Below are 22,161 nucleotides of genomic sequence, written 5' to 3'. Positions count from 1 at the left end.
TGTTCAGAGGGCTGGTGTGGACTTGTTGGGCCGAAGGGCCGGTTTCCACACTGTAGGAGAATCTAATCAAATCCAATCTTATAGCAGGCCAAACATCTTTTTGTTTTACAAACAATATATCTTCTTAAATGATTATTAGCTGGTCTGAGGCAGCTAGCTGCTAGTGTGACAAGTCAAGAATAGATAGTAAACTCAAACAGTAATTGCACTCAATTTCCCAATCTGTGAAGATTGCATTTTCTAATCAACACATTCAAGTGCAGCATGTCGGGTTAATTTGCCCACATTTACAGACGTTAAAAAGCATCAAATAGTTAAGATAAATGTGTGATTCATTCCACACTGCTCAATACATTTACTCAATGAACCATTTGGGAAACCAAAAAGGAGGATTTCAGTCTTAATGATTGGTGATACGTCTCATTGTTCCATATTCATCTATTTGGTAGTCGCTTTAGTCTTACTGCAATGACATTAAGTCACTTTACATAGATTACATAAACCAACTGAGATAATGCATCAGTATGCAGCAAGCATCCCTGCTTTCAAAGCTCATTCAGATCAGGAAATTGTCTTTGTTTGTAAGCTTGTTTACAGAGACAAGGCAGCCTTCTGACTAAGGTTTGATTGTTCTATCTGTTAATATTCAATTGAAGTATGGCAACTCAATGGTTAGCACTGCTGCTTCACAGCACCAGGGACCGAGGTTCAATTCCAGTCTTAGGCAACTGTCCGTGTGGAGTTTGCACATTCTCCCCATATCTGCATGGGTTTTCTCTGGACACTCCTGTTTCCTTCCACAGTCCAAATATGTGCAGGTTAGGTGGATTGGCTATGCCCACAGTGTCCAGGGATGTGTAAATTAGGTGGATTAGCCACAGGAAATGTGGGGATATTGGGGCTGTGGAGAGTCTGGGTGGGATGTTCTAAAATTTGGTGTGGATTTATTAGTCTGAATGGCCTGTTTCCACACTGTGGGGATTCTATAATATGATTAAGCGTAAGATTTTAAAATAGATTTGCTTTTATCATCCACTCTGTAGCTCACAAAATGCTATTTCACCTTCAGTAGGGACTTAAATTGAATAAATGCCACTAAAAATGATAGAGAATTGTCGAATTTTGATTCTCAGAACGGTGCTTTGTGGAGACTGGCAAATACATATGCAGCTCGAGTGCAATTCCTTTTGATCCACGAATACATGAAAGCTTTGGGGAAATAGATTCAACTTCATACAATATGGAAGATTTTCATTACGGATACTGGGCTAGAGATTGAATGTTATTGAGGAAGTTGGTGAATAGTTGTGCCTTTTCTTATTTTATGAAGTGAGTGTGTTGGGAAAGAGTAGGGGAAGGAGACATGGGGAGGCACACACAGCTAGCACAGACCCATAAAGCTGAGTGGCTTCCTTTTGACCATTGTATGATAGTTGCCAATGAACTAAATGTTATAACCTTTCCAAGCCAGTCATTTGATTTTTAATAAACAAAATTCATGAATAACAACCCAAGCCTATGATCCAACAGAACGATTATTCTTTTGCAAACCGAAGAACGGACAATCGAAGGATAGCCAAATAACTTTGACCAGATACTCTGCATTTACAGATCAAACATCTGTTCACAGAGGCTGAAGGTTAACTCACAAGAGCACTTCTTTGTGCAGAAGGGTATAAATGAAGTGGACCGAAAATGAAACATCAAACAGTGAATATGATTCACTCTAAATCTAACGGGCAGATTAGAAGCATTTAAAGCAGGTGAATAATTTAGTGTAAAAGACTGAATTGTTCATGACCGTTTTCTTCGGAAAAGACTAAGACCTTAATTAAATTATTCGTTGATGTGTGCTCTATCTACACTCAGGTCCTTAGCTCACTGCTGATGTTTCATTCTGAATTATTTTGTTAGCAGTTTTGTCAACGGCAGGGACACAGTAAGGAGGCAGTTCCCAAATCTACCTCAACCGGAATGTGAATTAAATGGATACCGTTGATTCTTTTCTGAATTGTGCAATAAGCAGCTAGCCAAATGGGCTAATTGGCCTCCACAATTAAAATTATGAAGTGTATCAATAGGCATAGAGAGGTGATAAATCCATTAGAGAATGAGTTCGAAGCTAGGGGCTATGATTTTTTTAGTTAGTTAATAATAAATTCAATGAGGAATACAGGAGAAATGTCTTTCTCCAAAGAGTGGTGAAAACATGGAAGTCACTATCACATAGTTGTGGTGAGTCAAAAGCAGAGATGCATTCAATAGGGAAGGGGCTAGATAAACAGAAGAAGACAAGAACAGAAGAATATATTGGTTGGATGAGATAAGTGGAAAGAAGCTTGTGAGAAGCATAAACACTGGCACAAAGACATATTGGGCCAAATGGTGCATTTCATGCAGTAAAACCGATTTCAATCTAATTCACTACCATCAATATATTTCACTTTATCTGAATTGGGTATCAAGAGCTTAGTAGATTCTATTGGATGCAAAGCTTAAGATTTTCAACAGCGAGAGAAAAGATACATTTCCTGATCAGAGGTTATAGCTGAGTTTAAGCCACCAAAAACAAAATAAATGGTTTGAATTTTGCAGTTAGCAGGAGAATAATGTTTGCAGCTGACTTTGAAAAACAACTGCGGCATAGATTTAGTCCAAAAGCAGAGCCCTCTATATCCTGGAGTCCATTGTTGAAGGGTGAGATTTCTGAATACTTGGAATTGTATGGTAAAATAGGGCAAAGTTAGCGTGGTTTCATGAAGGGAAGGTCATGTCTGACAAATCTGCTAGAATTCTTCGATGAAGTAACAAGCAGGTTAGACCAAGGAAAGCCAATGGATGTTTCTATTTGGACTTCCAGGAGGCCTTTGACAAGGTGCCGCACAGGAGGCTACTGAGTAAGAGAAGGGCCCATGGTGTCAGAGGCAAGATGCTAGCATGGATAGAAGCTTGGCTGTCTGGCAAAAAAAGCAGAAATTGGGGATAAAAGATTCCTCTCAGGATGGCAGCTAGTGACAAGTGGTGTTCCACAACTTTTCGCTTTATACATTAACGATCCAGATGAAAGGACAGAGGGCATTCTGTCTAAGGTTGCAGACATTACAAAGATAGGTAGAGGGACAGGTAGCATTGAGGAGGCAGAGAGGCTGCAGAAGGATTTCGACAGGTTCAGGGAGTGGGCAAAGAAGTGGTAGATGGAGAACAATATGGGGAAGTGTGAGATCATGCACTTTGGTAGGAAGAATAGAGGCATGGACTATTTTCTGAATTTTCTCCCCATTTAGAAGTCTGAAGCACAAAGAGACTTGGGAGTTCTGGTGCAGGGTTCTCTCAAGATAAACTTGCAGGTTAAGTCAATAGTTAGGAAGGCAAATGCAATGATGGCATTTATTTTGAAAGGACTTGAATATAAAAGCAGGGATGTACCTCTGAGGCTCTATGAGGCTCTAGTCAGACCACATTTGGAGTATTGTAAGCAGTTTTGGGCCCAGATGTCAGGGAGGATGTCCTGGCCGTGGAGCATGTTCAGAGGAGGTTCACACGAACAGTCCCAGGAATGAAAAGCTTAACAATGAGGAACATTTGAGGACTCTAGATCTATACTCAGAAGGATGAGGGGGGGATCTAGTTCAAACATACAGAATACTGAATGGCCTGGACAGAAATGATGTTGGGAAGATGTTTCCATTGATAGGAGAGATTAGGACCTAAGGGCACAGCTTTAAGTAAAGTGAAGGTGTTTTAGAACGGAGATAAGGAGAAACTTCTTCAGCCTGAGAGTGGTGAATCTATGGAATTCGTTGCCACAGAAAGCTGTGGAGGCCAGGTCATTGAGTATATTTAAGACTAAGATAGATAGATGCTTGAGTATCAAGGGGATCAAGGGTTATGGGGAGAATGGGGTTGAGAAACTTATGCAGCCATGATTGAATGTCACAGCAGACTCAAATGGGCTGAATGGCCTAATTTCTGCTCCTACAATCTTATGGTGTTATATTGCCAACTTCAATTTGGTACCATCTATCGAGGTATCTGTGACATTCAGCACAGGGCAGGCAGCAAACAGGCTAAATCAGATGATCGGATTGAAGCATTCTCAGATAGCAAAGTAGGAATATCAGAAGTCCACATAAGAAATTTATTTAAGTCACGGAAAATAGGGTAAACTGGGACAAACTAGTGATTTGAAGGAAAACAATTATAAAGGAAAACCATGTTCGAAAAATTATTAAACACCTGCAATTTTTAAAGGATTTTTGATAGAATGAGACTGTACATTTATAAAGTTTTTTTGCACTACAGAGGCTGTTTAATATTAAACATAACTGAAGGCTGTAAACGCTTCAGACAGTGTGCATAAGACGCAATGAGAATTATTTGAAAGATGACACTACCAGTTATGAAGATAGATTGGTCAAGTGAGAATGTTTTCCTTGGACAGAAGGCTAGGAGGAGATTTCATAGAAATTTTCAAAATCATGAGGGGGTTTGTCAAAGTAGATAGATAGAGAGAACTAGTTACCACTCAAAAAAATTTGAGAATGAGGGGTAATTTGCAAAAGCAACAAATGTCATGAGAGCAAAAAAACATTTTCACATTATGTGTCGCGAGAGTCTGAACAGAATCCTGGAAGTCTTTTGGAAGCATGTTCAATTGAGGCATTTAAGAGGGAATTAGATGATTATTTAAACAGAAACAATATTCAGGGCTCTGAGGAAAAGGCAGATTCACAATGCTCATTTAGAGAACCAGTGCAGGGCTGAATGATTTCCTTCTGCAGTATAAAAATGATGTGATTCTGTGAACTGAAAGGGCTGCAAGTTTTACACTGGTTTACATACTGATTGAGCTATTTTTAAATGTGTTACATTGAGGAGAATGCATTGCCTGTAGGCAACATCATCAAAATAATTGGTGATGTTTAGGACTGCATGCTGGCTTCTCAAGGTCAAGATGCTGGAAGATTCTATTAGAGACAAAAAAATCCTGCAGATGTTGGAATCCAAAGTAGACAAACAGGAGGCTGGAAGAACACAGAAAAACCATGCAGCATCAGGTGGCGGAAAAGTCGACGTTTCAGGTTGAGACACTTCATCAAGCTGGAGGAGTGAGGGGGGGAGCTCAGAAATAAATAGAGGGAAGGGGCAGGAATGGGGGGCAAGGTAGTTGTGGTAGTGATAGCTGGATGCAGGTTGTGGGTTATTGCGATAGGTCAGTGGGAAGAGTGGACCAGATGGGTGGGAAGGAAGATGGACAGATATGGTCAGGTCAAGGAAGTGGAGAGGAGAGTTTAAGATCTGGACATGGGATGAGATGGGGTTTGGGAGGTAGAGAAACCAGTGAGGCAGGAGGTGGAGTGGAAGGGAGGAGGCAGGGCTGAAAAGTAGCTGGGGAGTGCGTGGAAGACTATGTTTATTGGATCTTCCTGGCCATCAGCTTTAGCAGGCAAGGCTACACTATTGTTGCCACCTGCTATGCCAGATTCAAGCATCAGGAGCTGGCAGTACTAGTGTAGCACCAGTTCAATATAGACATTGCTAATAGTGAAGTTTTGGAAAAAAAAACAAAAGTGTAAGTTGGAAACAGAAATGGCTAGCGCCAAAGTGACTGACACACTTAGAGATTTGTGGTAGGCTCGTCATCGTTCGAGTCTGTATCCAAGTTGTAAACGATTTCATTATCTTGTGGGATCTCTCTTGATCGAACAGGCAACCTCCATGCTGTTGAGCTCAGCATGAAGAATCTCCTTGTTTGAGATTTTGACCTGCCACTGCATCATGATGATTCATCTTAGGAGTCTTTGACTAAAGTAGTTGAAAGTTGATGTGTCACTTATAGCAGATCTAGATCTGTGTCACATAAGAAGTCTGGTAAACAATGGTCTGATAATGTTTGAGTTTCACCTTCAGCTCAATGCGATGCTGCTTCCAGACATGCACATGGAGTTGGCCATAGTATTACAAACACATTACAGCACATCAAAGTACAGGGGACATTTCTAACTTGCAGTTCCAGTATACACGTTTTAAAAGACAGTTGATGCACAAAAATGGCTGTAGAAATAAGTTAGTTGGATGTCTCGAGACAGAGCTGTGGAATGTCATACTTACGGATGAGAAGGGAACTTCAAATAACAGCCCTTTGAAAGGAGGAAAAGAGACAAAGCAACTGACATTAGAGAAAAATGACACAACATGTTTGTTGCACACTAAGAGACAAAGGAGTTAATATTTGTCTGATACACAGTGAAAGAATGTTGTGATTATCCAATAAATCTCAAATGCAAGTCAAGCAGTTTAACAATTTGATTGAGCCCACAAAAAACTTTGCAACATGTTCTTTTTTTTGTTCTTTTACTAGTGGTTCCTGTATTTAAATTTGTACAGCAAGCTATAGATGGAAGTTTGCTGGATGGACGTATGTTATGGAATTTGTATACATTAAACCAGACATCCTAATTAGATCGACCACAATATTTTCACTTCTTACTGTACCGCCCTTTGCCAGCAAGAACAAAAGTTTGGCAAAGATAGGATAATACAGTTTGTCTTCACACTGCTCCACTCTCTCTTATAAATGACACAGGGCCTCCAAGAAATATTTCAAGAACGATTTCCCACAATTAGGAACAGATGTTTCTGGAAGGAAAAAACGTTTTACAGTGATGTCACTTGATGACAATTCAATTATAACTAATCCTTCGGTCTGACACTGAACTTTGAACTTTATTTAAATTTGATCGCATTCAAATCCTGCTTCTTGTATTCTATCACACAACAGGCTCTGCTCATCCATTATGCTGTCCTACATTGGCTCCAAGTCCGTTAAGTGCTAAATTTTAAAAATACTCAGTTTTTCCCCCCCTTCCATGGCCTCACCCCTTCCTTTCTCCATAACCTTCACTTGCGCTCCTCCAGTTCCTCCTGCTTCTCACTCACCCTCAATTTTCATTGCGCACTACTGCCTAGGCTTTAAACTGTAGGATTTACTCATAGTAAATCATGGAGGCTCTGACATAATTTTCTAATCCTCTATGACTACATTGCACTGGAGGGCAAGAAAACTATTGACATTGCACTGTTAGTTAAACAGGGAGAGGTGTTAGAAACTGACTAACCACAACACTGGACAAATAATCCAGAAGGCCTGGAGACACGGATTCCAATCCCACCACAACAGCTCACGGAATTTAAATTTATTGAATGAAGCTGGAATACAAAGTTAAGTACTCGTTAAGAATCTCACCCATTTAGCAAACAGGGTTAAGGAAAATCCCAAAGCCTTTTATTCATACAGAAGGAGCAGGATAACTAGAGAAAGGGTTGGCTCACTCAAGGATAAAGGAAGAAAGTTATGCGTGGAGTCAGAGAAAATGGGTGAGATTCTTAACGAGTACTTTGCATCAGTGTTCACTGAGGAGAGGGACATGATGGATGTTGAAGTTAGGGATAGCTGTTTGATTACTCTAGGTCAAGTTAGCATAAGGAGGGAGGAAATGTTGGGTATCCTAAAAGGCATTAAGATGGACAAGTCCCCAGGTCCGATGGGATCTATCCCAGGTTACTTAAGGGAAGCGAGAGAGGAAATAGCTGGGGCCTTAACAGATATCTTTGCAGCATCCTTGAACATGGGTGAGGTCCCGGAGGACTGGAGAACTGCTAATGTTGTCCCCTTGTTTAAGAAGGGTATCAGGAATAATCAGTAATTATAGACCGGTGAGCCTGATGTCAGTGGTAGGGAAGCTGCTGGAGTAGATACTGAGGCATAGAATCTATTCTCGTTTGGAAGAAAATGGGAATATCAGTAACAGACAACATTGTTTTGAGCAGGGAAGGTCGTGTCTTACCAACTTAATAGAATTCTTTGAGAAAGTGACAAAGTTGATTGATGAGGGAAGGACGGTAGATGTCATATATATAAGTTTCAGTAAGGCATTTGATAAGGTTCCCCATGGTAGGCTGATGGAGAAAGTGAAGTCTCATGGGGTCCAGAGTGTTCTAGCTAGTGGATAAAGAACTGGCTGGGCAACAGGAGACAGACAATAGTAGTGGAATGGAGTTTCTCAAAATGGAGAACTGTGACCAGTGGTGTTCCACAGGGATCTGTGCTGGGACCATTGTTGTTTGTGATATACATAAAGGATCTGGAGGAAGGTATAGGTGGTCTGATCAGCAGGTTTGCAGATAACACTAAGATTGGTGGAGTAGCAGATAGTGAAGGGGACTGTCAGAGAATACAGCAGAATATAGACAGATTAGAGAGTTGGACAGAGAAATGGCAGATGGTTCAATCCGCGCAAACGAGAGGTGATGCATTTTGGAAATTCCAATTCAAGAGCAAACTATACAGTAATGGAAAAGTCCTGGGGAATATTGATGTACAGACATCTGGGTGTTCAAGTCCATTGTACCCTGAAAGGTGACAACACAGGTCAATAGTGTGGTCAAGGTGGCATATGGCATGCTTTCCTTCACTGGACGGGGTACTGGGTACAAGAGTTGGCAGGGTATGTTACAGTTGTATAAGACTTTGGTTCAGCCACATTTGGAATACTGTGTACAGTTCTGGTCGCCACATTACCAAATGGATGTGGATGCTTTGAACAGGGTGCAGAGGAGGTTCACCAGGATGTTGCCTGGTATGGAGGGCGCTAGCTATGAGGAGAGGTTGAGTAGATTAGGATTTTATTCATTAGAAAGACGGAGGTCGAGGGGGACCCAATTGAGGTCTACAAAATCATAAGAGGTATAGAAGGGTGGATAGCAAGAAACGTTTTCCCCCAGTGTGGGGGGGGCTCAATTACTAGGGGTCACGAGTTCAAAGTGAGAGCAGAGAAGTTTAGGGGAGATATGCATGGAAAGTTCTTAACGCAGTGGGTGATGGGTGCCTGGAACATGTTGCCAGCGGAGGTGGTAGAGGCCGGCATGATAGCGTCATTTAAGATGTATCTAGACAGATACATGAATGGGCAGGAAGCAGAAGGATACAGATCCTTTGAAAATCGGCAACAGGTTTAGATAGAGGATCTGGGTCGGTGCAGGCTTGGAGGGCCGAAGGGCCTGTTCCTGTGCTGCAATTTTTCTTTGTTCTTTGTCTCTTTATTCGCAGAATTGTCTGTGTTTTTTCAATTTGACACGATTCTTAATTTGCATTTTCAGCCACTGATTATGCACCGTTCTAAAAATGTCTTTCTCACCGTGATAAATCTTTGTGGAAGAGTTATAGAATCATACAACATGGAAACAAACTTTTGTGTCCAAAAAGTCCATACTGACTATAATGCCAAACTAAACTCATCTCTCCTGCCTGCTTTTGGCCCCTATCCCTCCAAACATTTCTTAAGCATGTACATATCTAAACATCTTTTAAATGATGTATCTGTACCCATATCCACCACTTACTCTGGCAGTTCCTTCCACACACGAACCGCTCTCTGCATAAAAAATGCCCCCTTATCTTTCTTAAATCTTTCTTATTATTAAATGTCTCCTTAAAAGTCTACCTTTTAAGGTAGTTTTCCAGTTCATTTTAGCCAGCTTCTATCTTCTTACCATTATAGTTACCTTATATTTAGATTTAAAATACTAGTTTTAGAGCTAAGCATCTCCCATTCAAACTAAATGTGAAGTTCTACCACATTATGATTACTGTTACCTAAAAGTTCCTTTATCATGAAGTTACCAATTAATCCTGTCTCAGGTCTCATTATTGATCGAGAACATGCTATTGCAAAAGAATTGTCCCCAAATGCACTCTTTGAACTCCCTATCAACACTACCTTTGCTGATCTGGTTCGCTCAATCATCATCCATAAATGTTGCTATTTCTTTCTTAAAAACTCATCTTCTATTCCCTTGCAAGGTGTGTCCTACATGTAACTATTATCTGTACTAATGTGTGAAGAATGGTCCCTGTGCAGGGTAACTCAGAGTGACTGACAAATGTATCACAGAAACTTACATAAGTAGAGAAGAACATTTGCAAAATGACCAACTGCAATGTGCTCAAAGTGGGGAAATCGGATATTCTCTATTATTGCAATGCCTTTACAATAGACATAAGGCACAGTCAGCAATAATTCGAATACTCACATGGCATGCAAGATGTATGATTGTATTGAAACCTGACTTATAGCTCATCTCACTTCTTGGTATGCACGGATTCAAAAAGAAAGAATCGTATTTCTGTTGCACTATTCATCACCAGACAGACACCTGAAAGTGCCTGATAGTTAATGAAGTGTCTTAAGAAGTGTGGTCACTGCAATATTGCTGAAAATGTGGCAGCCAACACATGCATAGCAAACTTTCAACAAACAACAATACAATAATGGCCAGAAAAATTGCTTTCTTGAGTGGAGGAATTATTTTTGAACAGGATAACTCTCCTGTTCTAAGACAAAGAGTCTTTTACACTTACACTAGAAGATAGATGGGGCCTTTGTTTAAATGTCAAATCCAAGAGATGGTGGTTCTGACAGTGCAGCATGACCTCAGCCTGCTGGATTGTCAGCACTGATTGTTGCTCCTGGAGAAGCACATGAACCTGGAACACTGACTCAGGAGGTCAAAGTGCCTGTAAATGAGCCAGGGTTGACATGAATTTATCAGTTTCTGAACTCTTTCAGGAAGGTGCATACACAAGCGTCACGTTAGAATAGGAGAGGTTGTACTCATCATCTACAATATCATGTATATAACAACTGTCTGTTAAAGTGCACCCGATGGTCTGTTTGAAATGCCGGCGAATTTACAACGTCATGGAAATCCAACAGATACTAGTGAAATGCAACTCATGGAAAACCTGCAGATTTAATTCTGATAAATTTTTGAAAAGGAAATTGAAGATTATATCTGTGAGACGTAACCATCGCCGGACTTGAAACGTTAACTCTGCTTCCTCTTCCCAGACGCTGCCAGACCTGCTGAGTTTCTCCAGCAATCTCTGCTTGGGTTTGTTTCAGAACTCCAACTTCCACAGTTCTTGGTTTTATATTATGAGGTGATGCCATAGTGGTATTATTGCTAGACTATTAATCTTGAAATTCAGTTAATGTTCTGGGGACTCAGGTTTCAATCCCACCATGGCAAACTTGTATTCAAAATAAAAACTAATCTCGAACTAGGAATCTACTGATGACTGTGAATCCATTGCAGATTGTCAAAAAAATCCATCTGGTCCATTCATATACTTTAGGGAAGGAAATCTGCCATCCTCACCTGGTTTGGCCTACATGTGACTCCAGAGTTACAACAATGTGATTGACACTCAACTGCTGTTTTAGTCTCATGGAAACATAGACTAAAGTCCTAGCCACCACCATCACCATCCTGGGGTATGTCCTGTTGCACCAACAGGACAGACCCAACAGAGGTCCAAGCACAGTGGGGAAGAGTTGCCGTGGAAGTCCTCAACGGACTCTGGACCCCATGAAGTCTCAAGGCATCTGGTCAAACATGGGCAAGGAAACCTCTTGTTGATCATTATGTATCACCATTCCTCAGCTGATGAATCAATACTTCTCCATGTTGAAGAACACTTAGAGGATGCACTGAGACTGGTAAAGGCACAAAATATTCAATGTGATTTCAATGTCCACCACCAGGTGCGGTTTGGCAGCAGCACAGCTAAAGGACATAACATCAAGACTGGGTCTTCAGCAGGTGGTTAGGCAACTAATAGAGAAAAGCATACTTGTTTTTTGCCACAAAAATTACCCTGAGCTTCCGGTTTCTTGCCACTTCAACATACTACATTCCCTGGCTAACATCTCTGTCTTGGTCTTCCTGTGCTGCTCCTGTAAAGCTGGAAGAACAGCATCTCATTTCCTATTTGGAGACTCAGGACATAATATCAAGTTCAGTAAGTTTAGGGGCTGAATACCTTCCATGTCCTTCCACCAACTCCCACACACCAGCCCCTGTCATCACATGGACTGCTGCCACAACCAACCCACTGATGGCTCAGTGGTAAGCACTGCTGCCTCACAGCACCAGGGGCCTGGGTTCGATTCCAGCCTGGGGCAACTGTCTGTGTGGAGTTTGCACATTCTCCCCCTGTCTGCATGGGTTTCCTCCAGGTGCTCCAGTTTCCACCCACAATCCAAAGATATGCAGGTTAGGTGAATTGGCCATGCTAAATTGCCCATATAGTGTTCAGGGATGTGTAAGTTAGGTGCAATAGTCAGGGCGAAATATAAGATAATAGGCTAGGGGAATGGGTTTGGGTGGGTTACTCTTCAAAGGGTCAGCATGGACTTATGAGGCTGAAAGGCCTGTTTCCATACTAAAGAATTTCCATGATTGTCAGCCACTACAGGTAATGGCCTCCATTAGCAGCTATTCATTCTCCCAGGCTGACCTTTACCCATTCCTTTTTCTGGCCAACGGTGTTTCTCTCTCTTGAGCTCTATCTTCACCTATTGTTTACTCCTCCGCCCCTCACCCCACCCCATCTTCAGCAACTATACCACCTTTTCCCTGGTTACAATCAGTTCTGAAGAAGGGTCACTGGTCCAAAAATGTGAACTTAGTTTTCTCTGCACAGATGCTGCAACACATGCCTGCTGAGTTTTTCCAACAATTTCTATTTTGTTCCTAATTCCCAGTTCTCTTTTTTTTTCAAACATGGCATAATTGCTGCTGCCTGAGGCCACCTTCACTAGGATTCTAATTAATTCCATCTTACTGTGCTGTACGAAGCCCGAAATACTGACTGTCTTGCTCCCCAGATGCTGCCTGACCAGCTGTGCTTTGTTCAGTGCCACACTTCATCATCTCTATCCAGAATACATTGTTCTGTGCCTCATAAACCTTAAAGTTCTTTGAGAAGGTGACCAAACAGGTGGATGAGGGCAAAGTAGTTGATGTGGTGCATATGGAATTCAGTAAGGTGTTTGATCAGGTTCCCCATGGTAAGCTATTGCACAAAATACGAAGGCATATGATTGAGGGTGATTTAGCGGTTTGGATCAGAAACTGGCTAGCTGAAAGAAGACAGAGGGTGGTGGTTGATGGGAAATATTCAACCTGGAGTTCAGTTACTAGCGGTGTACCGCAAGGATCTGTTTTGGGTCCGATGATGTTTGTCATTTTGATAAATAACCTGGATGCGTTAGTAAATTTGCAGATGACACTAAGATTGGTAGAGTTTGGATAGTGCCGAAGGATGTTGTCGGTTATAGGGAGACATAGATAAGCTGCAGAGATGGTGTGAGAGGTTACAAATGTATTTTAATGTGAAAAAGTGTGAGATGATTCACTTTGGAAGAAGCAACAGAAATAAAGAGTACTAGGCTATTGCAAAGATCCTTGGTAGTGTAGATGAACAGAGAAATCTTGGTGTCCATGTACATCAATCCCTGAAAGTTGCCACCCAAGTTGATAGGATTGTTAAGAAGGCATACATTGTGTTAGCTTTTATTAGTACAGGGATTGAGTTTCGGAGCCAGGAGGTCATGCTGCAGCTGTACCAAACTCTGGTGTGACCACATTTGGAGTATTGCGTACAGTTCTGGTCACCGCATTACAGGAAGGATGTAGAAGCTTTGGAAAGCATTGAGGAGATTTACTAGGATGTTGCTTGGAATGACAGAAGGTCTTAAGAGGAAAGGCTGAGGGACTTGAGGCTGCTTATGTTCGAGAGAAGAAGGTTGAGAGGTGACTTGAGAAATAAGATAATCAGAGGTTAGATAGGGCGGACAGTGAGAGCCTTTTTCCTTTGATGGTGATGGCTAGCATGAGGGGACATAGCTTTAAATTGATGGGTGATAGATATAGATGTCAGAGGTAGTTTCTTTACTCAGAGTAGTAGGGGCGTGGAATGCCCTGCCTGCAACAGTAGTAGACTCGCCAACTTTAAGGGCAGTTAAATGGTCATTGGATGGATAAATGGATGAAAATGGAATAGTGTAGGGTAAATGGGCTTCAGATTGGTTTCTCAGGTTGGCACAACATTGAGGGTTTAAGGGCCTGTGCTGCGCTGTAATGTTCGATGTTCTAAATCATCCTAAAAACATTCTATGAATGCCTCAGCTGGACTACCTTTGCCCATCTGATTTTTTTCTAGCAGCTATGTAGAATAGGTCTCCCAAGATTACTGTCATACTTTTCTAACAAGCTGACATTATTTCTTCTTTCATACTGCATGCTACCATATGGTTACTACTAAGAGGCATGTACAGTGTGACTCTTCCTTGTCATGTCTTATCTCAACCCAAATGGTTTCCCCACCCTGGATTCCTGAACGTCCGTCACACGTCTCCATTGTGCTGATACAATCATGAACTAACAGAATCATGCCACCACCTTTTTCTCGCTTCCTGTCCTTCCCAGGAAAATGTCAGAGTTTTCAATATTCATGTCCCAATCTTGGTCAACCTGCTCCCATATCTCTGTAACACCCATCAGATCATGTTTATTCAAATTTGCACTAGCCGCTCATCAGCTTTCTTTCAAATATTCAAAACTGAGCAGCCTTGAAATTTGTCCTTTCACAGTCTTTATAACCTTTACTTTATCTATTGATTTATTATTAGGTTTTTACTCTCTACCCTTTCCTGATTATTTTATTACCTTGCCTCCACTATTTAATTTACCATCCTTTCCCAATTTTAATTCCTATGCCCCTTTTCTTTTGCTGTAAAACCCTCTCCAATTTCCTAGTTATGTAATTCCTCACACAGTAAACCATACTAATGATACAGCATCTACCTTCTCCAGTGATGGTGCCAGTGCCTCTTTAGCAAGAACCCTCTTCTACCACACCAGTCTTTGAGCCATGCATTCATCTTCCCTCTCTACTCTATGACAATTTTCATGTGGCTCAGGTATTTATTCAAAGTTAAGTACCTTTTGAGATTTTGCTTCTTAACTTTATGCCTGGCTCCTTGTATGCAGAACCTCCTCCCTTATCTGGATGTCATTGGTACCACATGGGCCATTATAATCGGATTTCTCTCTCCGATTGGATGTTCCTCTACAGCTCTGAGCAGATATCCTGAGCCTTTGCACCAGCCAGGCAACACAGCCTTCTTCACTTTCCTTCTTTGTAGTGGAGAACAGTGTTAATCACCCTAACGAGATGGTCTTCTATTCCCAATATATTCCTTTTGTGATATATATTAAGAAGCAGTTTGTGCTCTACTTTAAACATAAGGAATAAAACAGAGCTTAACCATTTATAGGATGTGTAGTAGAGTGAGAACTAATTCCTATTGTCTGAAAATGTTATAAAAAGTGAAGGAGCACCTATCTCTCTTCCCGATAAAAGTGCAAGCACACTGTTCAAAATTGTAATCAACCTTTGGATTGACATTCACAGGACAGAATGAAGACCATCAAGTCTGTGATAGCCCTTTGTTGTATCAATCTAAAATGAAGCCCACTGCCCTGCTCCTTAATAATCACAATCTTCAAGGTTCAAGTATTCCTCTCCATTTCCTTTAGTACAGACAGTGGTCTCTGCCTTAATTTTACAATTAAAGTCTCTACTGAGCCAATCTACCAATTATCTTGAAGAATTTTCCCTTCATCTTTATTGTGGTGCAGTGGAAAACTCCAACAATGTCAATCATGTCGCTCTTCAGAATGATAGCTTCACTTCCCTGCCATCACTTGCTATTTTTATAAAAAAAAGACTTTAGTCCCTTTTTACCATGAGCATACAGAACCTCTCAATTTCAAAGCTGAACCATTGCTTTGTACAAAAACATCCCTCACAAGTTGTACTATTTGTACATATTGTGAACAGGCCTGTAAAGCTGAAAGAACAGGTTACAGAGTGATTCTGGCTATGTCATGCCCAGATAAGTTGAGTTGAAGGAGAAAACCAGAAAACTGTAGGAAGCACATTTAACCGGAGAACATTTCAACAACATAAAGGCTGGACAGACAGTGGAGACAGGCATCTCTCTAGCTTGTCAAGCGTGATGCCAGCATAACGCACGTCCCACAGTTAGACCTCAGCGACCCAAAGATTTGCTCAAGCTCAAATAAATTGTAACTATTATCCCAAAATGAAATCCAATAATTATGATGTTCAAATCAACACAAATCAAAAATGCGCAACCAGCAAGTTAGGAAGACAAACACATTTTGCCATCATTTTAATTTTTCAATCAAGCTGGCTACACTACTGAAGTAAGATAATTAACATAAAAAGATTTGGAGCATCTACAAGAAAATGGACTGAACTTTGTCCTGAGGAGCCAATGAATGGCACTAACTATCTATTGGCTTTGGAATGGCAGACTGCTGTCATCCAGCTATCTAAAAAACGTGCAGTGTCCTCAAAGGTTGTCTAGGAACTGTGCAAACATGCCAAACAATTATATGTTACCTTAATCAAATCACTGAAGTATCATTAATGAGTAGTGCACAGTCCGAACCAGGAAGTCTCCGTTAGAACATCAAATTCAATATCAAATCAGATCTGGAAAGTGAAAGTAAACAAAGCACTGAAAATTTGGATTGAGACACACAGATAAAGGATATAGCAGTTAAAATGTTAATAGATTAATATTATAAAGTAACTAAAAACAATAGCTAAATGTTGATGGAATAAGGCTCCTCCTTGAAAAGTTAATTTTCAATGCCAAAGATGTTACTTGACAGTAATTAAGACTTCCAACAAGTTTACTTTATGTGTGCAATGGACAAACCTCAAAATGTTTTGCAGAGTTTCATTCAAACTATAAATTCTCACCGCTCAAAACCAAAAGATACACAAAATACTGGGACAGAGAGTTAGGGCTAGAATATGAAATCTTAAAATATTCAATGGATTCAGAGGAAGGGAGAAGCAATAAAGTCTAAATTAGTCATTGTGCAAAGCATTTATACTCTTCTTTAAATACGGGGACCAATAATTTCACTCGTGAAGAATGATAATATTCTATTAACTTTCCTAATCACTCCTGTGATTCATGCATAAGGACACCCAGGTCCCTCTACATCCCTGCACGCCGCAATCTTTAATCATTGAGATAATATGCTTTTTAAAAATTACTCCTGCCAAAATGATCAAATATCACATTTTCCCCCATTCCATTCTATTTGCCACATCTTTTCCACTCACTTAACTCATCAATATCTCTTTGTGTTATCAGAACATATGAATCATGATCAGGAGTAGGCCATTCAACCTCTTGGCAGGAAAGGATAGCAAGTTGGAAGGATGGCTGTTTTGATTTAGGAGAGCGTTGCAGTGCTGGAAAAACTGGATGGCCCAAGCAGGTCAGGCACAGCACAGAATCTATTTCACTCGAGCTAAAAGGGCAAAAAGGTATAATTACATTGCTTGACATTGTAATTTAATTGCAACTTGGTGACTTATGGACAGAGTGGTGGCAAACTTACACATTGTAATGGGAGATTTTAATGAACCAAAATTAGATGGGATAGTCGTACTGTAAAGGACAGAGAGGGGCAAGAGACTTTTACAGGGTGTTCTCCGTTTGACATTATGTTTTCAATGCTTTGAACAAGCAGGCATTTCTAAATGTGGCTCTTGAGACTAGGAAACATTTTGAGGACAGTAACCATTGTATGGTTTAGGTAGGTATGGAAAAAAAAAACAAGGAATGTTCAGACTAAGAATAACTATCTGAGGAAAAGCCAACTCTAATGGGATAAGGATAGATCTGGATCACATAAATTGGAATCGAAGTTTGGCATGTAAAATAAAATCTCAACAATGTGTCTTTAAAATGGAGATCAGTTGGGCACTGACAAGGTATATTCCCAGAAAGGGAAAAAGGTAGGACAAACAAATTCGGAGCTACCTAAATAACTAAAGATTAAGAAGAAAAAAAAAGTGTGCTTACGACAGATTTCAGGTGGAGAAGACAACAAAACTGCGCTGAATATCAAAGATTCAGAGAAAACGCCATGTAAGAAAGCAAACTAATAAAGCCAAGTGACACTAACAAGAGATTGGCAGCTAACATAAAAAGGAACCTAAAAGAATCCATAGGCACAGAAGAAAGTGAGGACTGCAGACGTTGGAGGCCAGAGTCAAACATTGTGGTGCTGGAAAAGCACAGCCAGTCAGGCAGCATCCGAGGAGCAGGAGAGTCAATGTTTCGAGCATAATCTCTTCGTCAGGAATGTGGGGATGGCCAAGGGTGCTGAGAAAAAAAATGGGGGGGGTCGGTGTGTGGGTAGGGTTGGGGGTGGGGGGGGGGGGGGGGGGGGGGGACCGGGGGTGGAAAGTAGCTAGGAATGCAATAGGTAGATGAAGGGGGGGGGGGTAACAGTGATAGGTCAGAGCGGACGGTGGAATGGATTGGTGGGAAAGAAGGACAGTAGGACAGTTCAAGAGGGTGGTGTCACGTTGGAGGGTTGAATCTGGGACAAGGTGGGAGGAGGGAAGATGAGGAAACTGGTGAAATCCAGTTTGATCCCGTGTGGTTGGAAGGTCCCAAGTTGGAAGATGTACTGTTCCTCCTCCAGGCGTCATGTGGCTTTGATTTGTCGGTGGAGGTGGCCCAGGACTTGCATGTCTTTGGCAGAGTGGGAGGGGGAGTTGAGGTGTTCAGCCACAGGGCAATGGTGTGTGGTTGGAGGGTCTCAAGGTGGAAGATGCATATAATGGGGAAAGAGTAAGGTCAACGAGGGCCCCAAAGGAGATTTATACATAATGCAGGTGACATTGCTGAGATATTAAAAAGAATATTTTGTATCCATATTTACCAGGGAAGTAGATACTGTGCAGATCATGGTCAAAGTGTAGATAATTCTGATACTTAAAAGGGTTTAAAATTGATTAGGTGGTGTATTGGATAAGCTCTCTGTACTTAAAGCTAAGGCTGAATGAGATGCATCCAAAGGACACCAAGAGAAGAGAGAGTAGAAATTGTAGAGATATTGACCACCATTTTCCAGTCTTTCTCAGATTCAGGATGTCAGGAAGAGGAGAATTGCAAATGTCACACGTGTTCAAATAAAGACCAGTTAATTTAACCTCAATGATGGAAAAGCTTGTCAAAATCTTGAAAAAGCTTGGCACAAAATTAATAGTCACTTTGGATAATGTAGTCTAATTGACTGTGTATTTTTCCACTGGCACACTTTTCGACTCTGACTCTCCAGCATCTGCAGTCCTCACTTTCTCCTAATTAAGGAAAGCCAGTGTTTTCAAGCCATGCATAAAAATGTACTAGAGATGTATTTGAATTTCTAAAAAGAATATAGACACCACATTCCAATGACCTGAAATCATAGTCAAAGCTAGCTGAACATTACACTTTCCGCATTCCAAAGCCATTGAAATAGAGAGCACCTGATTGCAAAGCCTCACCTGAGAAGAGTATGAATGAAGTCATCATCTCTCTCATTAGCAAAGCATCCTGGGTACAAAGTAGATAGAAACAGACCTCAGATCCCTGCCTCAGAGCTAGGTGTTGGGACCCACAAATATTTACAATTTATATAGATGATTTGGAGTTGGGGACGACATGTACAGTGTCAAAATTTGCCAATGACACTAAGATGAGTGGCAGAGCAAAGTGTGCAGAGGATGTGAAACTTTGCAGAGGAACACAAACACATTGAGCGACTGGGCAAAGTGTTGGAATACAAATGTGAGTAAACGTAAAGTCATATATTTTGGTAGAAGGAACAGCAAAATAGATATTACTTGAATGGTAAAAAGTTACAGCATGCTGCTATGCAGAGGAACCTGTGTGTCCTTGTGCATGAATCACAGAAGGTTGGTCTGCAGGTATAACAAGTAATTAAGAAGGCAAATGGAATTTTGTCCTTCATTGCTAAAGGGGTTGAGTTTAAAAGCAGAGAGGTAATATTACAGCTGTACAAAGTGCTGGAGAGGCCACACCTGGAGTACTACGTGCAGATTTGGTCTCGTTACTTAAGAAAAGGATGTATTAGCTCTGGAGGGGGTGCAGAGAAGGTTCACTAGGTTGATTCCGGAGTTGAAGGGATTGGCTTATGAGGAGAGACTGAGTAAATTGGGATTATATTAATTGGAATTCAGAAGAGTGAGGGGCAATCTTATGGAAACATATAAAGTTATGAAGAGAATTGATAAAATAGAAATAGATAGGATGTTTCCACTGGTAGGTGAGACTAGGACAAGAGGGCATGGCCTCAAGGTTAGAGGAAACTGAACTGAGAAGGAACTTCTTCACCCAGAGGGTTGTTAATCTACGGAATTCCTTGCCCAGGGAAGTAGTTGCTATTCAGTAAATTGCTTTTAAAGCTAAAGTAGAGTTTATTTTTGAAAAATAAAGGAATTAAGGGATACGGTGAGAGCGCGGGTAAGTGGAGCTGAGTCCACGAAAAGATTAGCCATCATCTTACTGAACGGCAGAGCAGGCTCCTGCCGACTCCTGCTCCTAGATTTTTTGTTCTTATTACATATAAACACTCAGACAATAGGACTCTGCATTTTGAAGAATTTGTCCAGATACCATCAAATCCTGAAAGCCTTGAACAGGAATCCACAGCACCACAACATATTCCTGGTAACTGGATAGTGAGATAACTCAGGTAATGCTGTGTATTTATGCACCTAATTTCTCTGGAGGCTATCACAAGCAAATGAGAAGATGGCTCAGTGCTACAGTGGGCGCACAGAGAGGGGAGACGGAAGGTAAGCGGAGACCAGTTTAAATTAACGTTTTTCCTTTCGCAATCTGTTTTTTTTTTACAACTAGGAGCGGGAACCCAGAAGTCGTCAACAGAGGCTTCTGGGAAGGTAAGAACCTAAAAAAAAGGACTCAGTCGGCTGAACAGGTAAGCTACTTAGTGTTCTTGTTTTGGAGACTAAGTGCAGAGTTATGGCAGCACAGGCAGTGGAATGTTCCTCCTGCAGGATGTTTGAGGTAGGGGTGATCACCAATGCTCCTGCCGACTTCACCTGCAGGAAGTGCAGCCAGCTCCAGCTCCTCACAGACCGCGTTAGGGAACTGGAGCTGGAGTTGGATGAACTGAGGATTATTCGAGAGGCTGAGAGGGTGATAGATAGAAGCTACAGGGACATAGTTACGCCAGAGAACAGAAGTAGCTGGGTAACAGTTAGAGGTGGGAAGGGGAGGAAGCAGGCAGTGCAGGGATCCCTTGTGGTCGTTCCCCTCAACAATAAGTATACCGTTTTGGATACTGTTGTGAGGGACGGCCTAGCAGGGGTAAGCTGCAGTGACTGGGTCTCTGGCACGAGGTCCAGCTCTGAGGCCCAGAAGGGAAAGGGGGAGAGGAGGAGAGCGCTAGTTATAGGAGACTCTATAGTTAGAGGGACAGACAGGCAGTTCTGTGGACTCTCAGATGGTTTGTTGCCTCCCAGGTGCCAGGGTCTGAAACATCTTGGACCGTGTCTTCAAAATCCTTAAGGGGGTGGGTGTGCAGCCAGAAGTCGTGGTGCACATTGGCACCAATGACATAGGTAGGAAGAGGGGTGGGGAGGTCATTCAAGAGCTCAGGGAATTAGGCTGGAAGCTAAAAGCTAGGACGGAGAATCGTCATCTCTGGGTTGTTGCCGGTGCCACGTGACAGTGAGGCAAGGAATAGGGAGAGAGTGCAGTTGAACACGTGGCTGCAAGGATGGTGTAGGAGGGAGGGCTTTAGGTATTTGGACAATTGGACTGCATTCTGGGGATGGTGGGACCTGTACAAGCAGGACGGGTTGCACCTGAACCAGAAGGGCACCAATATCCTGGGAGGTAGGTTTGCTAGCACCCTTTGGGGGGGGGGGTTTAAACTAATTTGGCAGGGGGATGGGATCCGGACTTGTAGTCCAGCAAGTAGGTTAGCTGTTTTTCAGGATGTCCAAGAATGTAGGGAGGCTGTGGAGAAGGTAGCACTGACAGGGAATACTTGCGGACACAGAGATGGGCTCAAGTGTGTATACTTCAACGCAAGGAGTATCAGAAATAAGGTGAGTGAACTTAAGGCGTGGATCGGTACTTGGGACTACGATGTTGTGGCCATCAATAAAACGTGGATAGAAGAGGGACAGGAATGTTTGTTGGAGATTCCTGGTTACAGATGTTTCAGTAAGATTAGGGGGGGGGGGGGTGGCGTTGCTAATTAGAAATGGTATAACGGCTGCAGAAAGGCAGTTCGAGGGGATCTGCCTTTGGAGGTAGTATGGGTTGAAGTCAGAAAAAGGAAAGAAGCAGTCACCTTGTTGGGTGTTTACTA

At 41.7% G+C, this 22,161-nt stretch overlaps 1 protein-coding gene across 8 annotated transcripts in view; it reads right to left on the bottom strand.

The window, feature by feature from the left end:
* st3gal2 (ST3 beta-galactoside alpha-2,3-sialyltransferase 2) overlaps positions 1 to 22,161 on the bottom strand; it is a 340,428-nt gene that overhangs the window by 283,799 nt on the left and 34,468 nt on the right. For 5 of the 8 annotated variants that reach the window (XM_087996082.1, XM_087996078.1, XM_087996085.1 and 2 more), the window contains exon 2: positions 16,340 to 16,432. The exons of 1 other annotated variant lie outside the window; for it this stretch is intronic. The gene's annotated coding sequence lies outside the window, so the exon portion shown is untranslated. Of the gene's footprint in view, positions 1 to 6,111; positions 6,141 to 16,339; positions 16,433 to 22,161 lie in introns of all 8 variants that reach the window. 2 more of the 8 variants (XM_087996080.1, XM_087996083.1) reach the window with 1 other exon arrangement.

Source organism: Chiloscyllium plagiosum, unplaced genomic scaffold, assembly GCF_037043375.1.
Source record: "Chiloscyllium plagiosum isolate Xiang-an unplaced genomic scaffold, Cpla_swu_hap1 HiC_scaffold_17, whole genome shotgun sequence".
Lineage (NCBI taxonomy): Eukaryota > Metazoa > Chordata > Chondrichthyes > Orectolobiformes > Hemiscylliidae > Chiloscyllium > Chiloscyllium plagiosum.
This window is presented reverse-complemented; position numbering and strand designations above follow the sequence as displayed.